The following is a 7,350-nucleotide window of genomic DNA, read 5'->3' as shown; positions in this document are numbered from 1 at the left end:
TGTGATCAGTTGCTGGACCTATTGTCTTATCAATCCTTTGATTTGAGTGTGGGCTATCGTCAAATCAAATCAGTACCAACGATGCTCGTAATGTTGTCTTATTCGTGGTTGATCCCTCGAGCATACACCATTACATCTTTGGTCTGACCAATGCTATCACCGTGTTCACTTAACTATGGAATTCCTTTTAAAAGGAAACCCAGATGAATTGTTGTTGTGCCCATTGACAACATCCTTGTCTTCTCCATAATTTTGCTGAACATTAAGCTAGTGTTGGAAACTTTTGAAAAGCATTTGTTCATGCTAGCTCATGAAGCATATGTTCGGATGTAAGAAGTGACTTCCTCTAGTTCATGTGCATTTGATGCAAGTTGCCGCCGTGGACTCGAGAAAGTCAATGTTGCTTCCTCTGGAATCATCGCTAGTCAGTCATGCACACATGCGAAGAATGCTGTGGTTTGAAGACTTGCAACCTTCAATCTATATGTATCCCTAGCACACCAAGCCACTAATTGATTTGTTCAAGGAGAAGGAGTTCCTTCATAAGAGCTAATCCGGACTTATGTAAGGACTTCGATACCCTCGTTGATGGTTCCCCCTCCTGAACTCGGTAGTGTTTTATTATAAGACTACTATGTGGTCATGCTTGTCTGGGACAGCGTGTTCACATGTTTGTAGCAGAACCAGCTCATGTTTTGGAGCTTACTATCGTAGTTCATTCCCCGAGAATCTCGCAACGTCATCTCGTCGATTTGTGTTGCAAATTTCCGTTTTTCTTCCTAGACTCGATGAGTCTGGAATATCCTGACACCAACCAGATCTGAATCTCAGGCAGATATGATGGTTGGAATATTTCCCAAGAATTATAATATTGGTCGCGCGATAACCGGTAAAGTGGATGTCGTGGCCAACACACCCAGCCGGAAGACCTGTTATTATAATATCTTGATTGATGAAGTTGGCCACCTCCCCATAGGGATTTCGTAGGGTTTACTTCCTAGTTGCCCCTATGGATTTTTGTGTTCCCGAAGTCCGACCTTTTACTTGATGTTCTAGTTATCAAACCATATCTATGAATGGGATACACTAGCACGTCAAGGAGAACATTAGAAGCGGAGTGCTAAATGTCTCTCGGTCGATCATCCAGATTTTATTTCCTTGGCCCTGCCAAGGGTGAAATCTGAGAAAGTATTATCCTCCTTTGCATCTGCATCGTCCATCGCTATTCATCATGGTAGTATGTTGTGTTGCCAGGATCCTTGACACGGATGTTGGTAAAACCTTGATGATTATGGAAATGCTCAAGTTCTTGAGAGCACGCACAAGCGCTACGTGTTATCATCAGCACTACCTCGGATTCCTCTCAGTTTTCCTCGGCAATGCTATGACCTTCTCAAACCGTGAAATCACTCTCTATTGTTGGGTTCTTCCCCAGTTACCAGAATCATTCCCAGCATTTGCATTTTGTTCCCAGCTTGCACCGCCAATGTGCCATTCTACCATGGGTCTCCTCCATTTCCGGTGACAAGCAAATTTATCCATTGCGTTGTCTTCAACAAGGTAATCCACATCATCCAAGTCCGAGTATGCCATTCTACCGTCCCCCCTCCAAACGATCGCTCGAGAATTGCCCTAGGCTGGTTTAAAGAGTTCCAATGATTCCTGAATCAAAGGTAATTCTTTTTGCCACTTAAGGGGATATATCTTCGAGTCACCCTCCCTGAGGTGCATCATTATGGTATCATGGCAATTCAATTCCTCGCTATGTTGACAACCGATCACCACATTCTTAAGCCTGGAATTGTTGTCTACTTAGCGAACCCTCGTCATCTGTCTTACTCCATTTCTTCAGATCTGTGCTTCGTCTCTCAGCTCAAGAGATGTTGCTATGTCTCATCCCATGAGTTGATCCTGAGTTGTTCGGTCTTCTCGAAGATCGATTGTTCTAGAGTTTTCCTTTCTTCTCGTTGTCATGTTGGCTGGAGTTCTCAAAGCAAGACGTCGAGACAAAGATGAGGATCAAATCAACATCCTTGAGAAGAATAGTTGGATCGTGAAGATCGTGTTAGCTTTGTGTCCCCTCTATCTTCTTACCTCACGTCTTGAATCTCGGGACGAGATTTTTGTTTAGTGGGGGTGAGTTGTCACAGCCCTAGAATTTGTTTGTCATTAGTTGCATTAAGGCATTCATGCATCATGTTTAAAATTCATGAAACTTGAAATGGGGATGACAAACCCTAGCACTAAATAAAATGCAATTAGGATCAAAATAAAAATATTTTCAATAAACCCAGAATGCCCTTTAGAAAAGTTCATTATTTTTGTTAAAGGTGAAAACCCCTGCCATCAATGATGCACATATTTCTAGGCCATTCTGGATTTTTGAATTAAATCCTATTGTATTTGACCTTGGGCATTTAAATACTATAAATAATTTAAATGTTCAAATAAATGTTGGAAATTGTTAAGGGTCACTGAAATAATTCAGAAAGCACCCATAATTGTTTTCAGGATTTTATTAAATGATTTGGTATTTTAAATCAAATCAAAAACAAAATAACAGAAATAGAAAAGAAATAAAAGAGAGAGAGAAGGAAGTTACCTGGCGCCCACTTACCTGGCCCAGCAGCACGGCCCAGCCCATCTCCACTTCTCCCCCCCCTGTCGTCTTCCTCTGCCAGTAGGCAGAGGCGAGGCGTGGCGCGCGCCCGAGAGGCCTCGGCCACCTCCTGCTTCCCCCTGGCCACCTCCTGCTTCCTCCTCGACGCCCTAGAGACGCCACGCACCTCCCTGCCTCTCTCCCTCACTCTCCCGCGTCCTCGTCCTCTCCCCTGGACTTCTCTCTCACTCGCCCGAACGGAGCCGCCGCCACCGACGAGCTCCCTCGCGGCCACCGCCACCCCCTAGCCTCGCCGATGCGCTCAAAGGCTCCGCCTCGACCCCCTCCTTCTCCCCACCGAGCCACAAGGCCCCGGATGTGCCGCAACACCGCCCTCGATGTCTTCTTCAACCTCGGGACCGCCGGCCATCTTCGTCAAATTCGTCGGCTCCGGACCGTCCCCGACCTCGCCGAGCGTCCCCTCGTCATCGCCGTGAGCCACTGACCTTCTCCCCTAACTCAGCATGCTCTCCTCCGTGCCGTAGCGCCGTTCCCCACGAGCACCGAAGCCACCGTCCACCATTGCTGCTGCACGCATAGCCTCCGTGCTCCCCTGGCCTCACTGTGCTGCTCTTAGTGCTCCCCATGTCTAGCAGGTGCTGCCCAGCCTCTCCATTTGCTCACTGATGCACCGTAGCGACGCGCCCGAGCACCACCGAACACCATCGCCGCCAAAGCTCGTCGCCGGCATGAGTTCCGGCGACCCCACGACCTCCCACTTGGTCCTCTGGATGCGCGAGAGCAAGGGCCATCCCCTGGTGCCCTCAGCGCGCCAAGCTGACGCCTCTAGCGTAAGTCCGGCGTGCCCCCGCCGTGTCCTGTGGTCGCCGCCGGCTGGTCTCCAGTGGCTGACGTGGCACCATTAGTTTAGGTGCTAATCGCGTTTAGTCAGTGTCGCGTGTCGATGACATATGGGCCCCACGCCCTTAACTAACCACGGTTTAACCCCTGTTTAGTTTAAGTTAACCACAGTGGCCCCACGCGTCGGAGTTGACCTAGCTGACGTGGCCGTTGACCGGTCCCACCTGTCAGTGAGTTAAACAACCCTGTGTCACTGACGTGTGGCCCCCACACGTCAGGTTGACCAGCAGCAGCGTCTGTTGACCTGCTGACGTCACGGTGACGCACTGCTGACGCAGTAAATGTTTTCTGGAATTTAAATAATTCTTAAATGATTTATTATTTTCAGAAAATGTCCTAAACTTCTAAAAATCATAGAAATTCAACCGTAACTCCAAATGAAATAAATTATATATGAAAAATTATCAGAAAAATTCAAGGAATCCATCTGTACCATTTTCATGCATGTTAGAACAACTTATAACTGCTGTTTAGCACAAATCATATAAATGGCATTTAAATAATCACATGTGGAGTTTGAATTTGAACCTAGGGTTCAAACCAACTCCATTTAACTTGTTGCTAGATGCACTAGCCCAAAACACATTCATTTTGCCATGTCATGATCATGCATCATATTGTGCATTGCATTGATTGTGTTCCCTTCTGTGTTGCCGGTATTTCTCCCCTCTCGATAGACGTGATACCGATGATGTGATCGTTGACACTGATGAAGACTTAATGTTATCTTCAGAAGTGCCAGGCAAGCAAAACCCCCTTGTTCATTCCGATACAATCCCACTCTCTCGCTCCTGCTCTCTTTTACTGCATTAGGACAACAACGATTCATCTGTTACTTGCTGCGGTAGCTGAACCCCTTTATCCTTTGCATGACCTGTCATTGCCACAGTAAATAGATGAAACCCACTAGCATGAGTAGGAGTTGTTTGAGCCCTGTTGTGCCTACTCATTCTTGCTTGTTTGTCATGCCTGCTACTGCTTAGAGTTGAGTCAGGTCTGATTCATCGGGGATGAATCAGAGGTGTGTGAACATGTCCTACTGTGTGTGAGCTAAGTGTGTGAACACGTTTTGGTAAAGGTAGCGGTGAGAGGCCATGTAGGAGTACATGGTGGGTTGTCTCATTGCAGCCGTCCTCAGGAACTGAGTTCTGTGTTTGTGATCCATGATTTAGCTACTACCACGCATTGGGCCCGAAACCAATGGACCCTCTCGGCTTCTTGATCACCCTTGTCCTCTGTCCAGGAGTTGCAAGTAGTTTCTGGTGTTTGTAGTATGCTGGAGGCCGTGGGCAGCGCTGACCGTAGGGGTGGGCTGTGATGCGGTAGGCACGTGGCACGGTGTACCGGGCGCCCGTTTGGTGTCTCCGGAACCCTGTTCACATCGTTTGGGGCTGTGAGCGAAACTCCGACCGGATCTCCTCATGGATGGAACCCGAATAGGCGATAAACCTGGACTAGAGACTTGAGTGTTTAGGCAGGCCGTGGCCGACACCCACGTTGGGCTTCCGCTTGAAGGTTGCCGAGTACATGTCGTGTATACGGCGGTAAGTGGTGAGAGCGTGTGTGAAGAAGTACACCCCTGCAGGGTTAACATCATCTATTCGAATAGCCGTGTCCGCGGAAAAGGACTTCTGGGTTGCTTATATCAGTTCATAGACAAGTGAAAGTGGATACTCTAAAATACGCAAGATAAGCGTGAGTGCTATGGACGGCGTTCTCGCAGGGAGACGGGAGCGGATCCATAGTGGTGTATTGATATGGTGAATATGTGGACTCGTGTGCGCCACCTCAAAGAGTCGCTTGCAGTCGTAGTTCAGGATAGCCACCGAGTCAAAGCTGGCTTGCTGCAGTTAAACCCCACCATCCCTTTGTTGATAATGATGCATATGTAGTTAGTTCTGATGTAAGTCTTGCTGGGTACATTTGTACTCACGTTTGCCTATTTTATGTTTTGCAGAGAGACTTCGGTCTCGCTAGTAGTTCCACGTGGGCTTCGATGTTTAGCTTGATACCTCAGCTACGATCTTGTGCCCTCGGCAGTATCTGGTAGATAGTCAGGCTTCTCAGCCTTTTTCAATTATAGTTGTCTGTACTCAGACATGATAGCTTCCGCTTGTGCTTTGACTTGTATGCTCTGAATGTTGGGTCGTGAGACCCCTGTTTGTAATATCTCGCTCCTCGGAGCCTATTGGATATTTACTTGAGTCGTAGAGTCATGTTGTGATGCCATGTTGTGTTTGCACATATCGAGCATATTGTGTGTATGTTATTGAAATGCTTGGTATGTGTGGGATCTGACTATCTAGTTGTTTATCTTTAGTAGCCTCTCTTACCGGGAAATGTCTCCTAGTGTTTCCACCGAGCCATGGTAGCCTGCTACTGCTCCGGAACACTTAGGCTGGCCGGCATGTGTCCTTCTTCGTTCCTGTGTCTGTCCCTTCGGGGAAATGTCACGCATTGAGTACCGGAGTCCTGTTAGCCCGCTGCAGCCCGGTTTACCGGAGTCCTACTAGCCCAGTGCTACAGCCCGGACCCACTTGCTGATGACCGACACGTTCATTGCTGGGTCATGGATGCCTATCCCTGTAAGTCTGTGCCACTTTGGGTTTACGACTAGTCATGTCAGCCCGGGCTCCTTATCATATGGGTGCTAGCGACACTATCATATACGTGTGCCAAAAGGCGCAAACGGTCCCGGGCAAAGGTAAGGCGACACCCGTGGGAATACCGTGCGTGAGGCCGCAAGGTGATATGAGGTGTTACATGCTAGATCGATGTGGCATTGAGTCGGGGTCCTGACAATCCGGCAGCGGGACGTCTTCTATGTAAAACCATTCCGAAGGCCAGTCCTCGGACGCCTTCTTTGGGGTTCCGGATAGGTATCCGGTCCCGGCGATGCGCCACACTTCGGCTCCACCCACTTGATACATTGACTCCTTCTTAGAACGGGGCACGAGGCAGAACAACTCTTTCCACAGCCCGAAATGAGCCTCAACACCCAAAAATAGCTCGCAGAGGGCTACGAAGCCCGCGATATGCAATACGGAGGCGGGCGTAAGATTGTGTAGCTGGAGGCCATAGTACTCCAGTAGCCCCCGGAGAAACGGATGGATTGGAAATCCGAGCCCTCTTATTAGATAAGGACGAGGCATACCCGCTCCCCTTTGGAGGGATTGGGGGCACTCTCCGCTTGCTCTCCACCATTATAAACAGCAAGACCGGCTCAAATCGAGACCATATAGGCCGGGGGGAGAAATCCCTTGGTCTGGAGCATCACTAGCTCACTATGCGGGATGGAGCATCTCTCCCAATATCCAGGCTTAGGGATGGAAGGGCGAAGGGAGGAGTTGCAACTACTGGCCATGGTGGAATGGACCTTTGTCGGATGCGCTCTGATGAACACTCGCGAAGGGGAGAAGGTGTGGTTTGGATCTAAATCCTCGTCCCCTTAAATAGGCGGCTCATTTACGCGGCTAGGGGTGTGGATGTAAAAACACTCAGACTTTTCATATTCGTTTGACACATGGGAGACGGCCATTATTGGGCGTGGAAGCCAAGGAGCGCAACATTTACAAGAAACAGGACTTTATTCAACAGGTACCTGGAATTTGGAGGAGAACCCGCCTCGCAATGCCGAAGACAATCCGCGCGCCGGACTCATCGTCATTGAAGCCTGGTTCAGGGGCTACTGAGGGAGTCCTGGATTAGGGGGTGTCCGGATGGCCAGACTATACCTTCGGCCGGACTCCTGGACTATGAAGATACAAGATTGAATACTTCGTCCCATGTCCGGAAGGGACTTTCCTTGGCGTGGAAGGCAAGCTTGGCGA

This window comes from Triticum dicoccoides, chromosome 3A, assembly GCF_002162155.2.
Source record: "Triticum dicoccoides isolate Atlit2015 ecotype Zavitan chromosome 3A, WEW_v2.0, whole genome shotgun sequence".
NCBI lineage: Eukaryota > Viridiplantae > Streptophyta > Magnoliopsida > Poales > Poaceae > Triticum > Triticum dicoccoides.
This window is presented reverse-complemented; position numbering follows the sequence as displayed.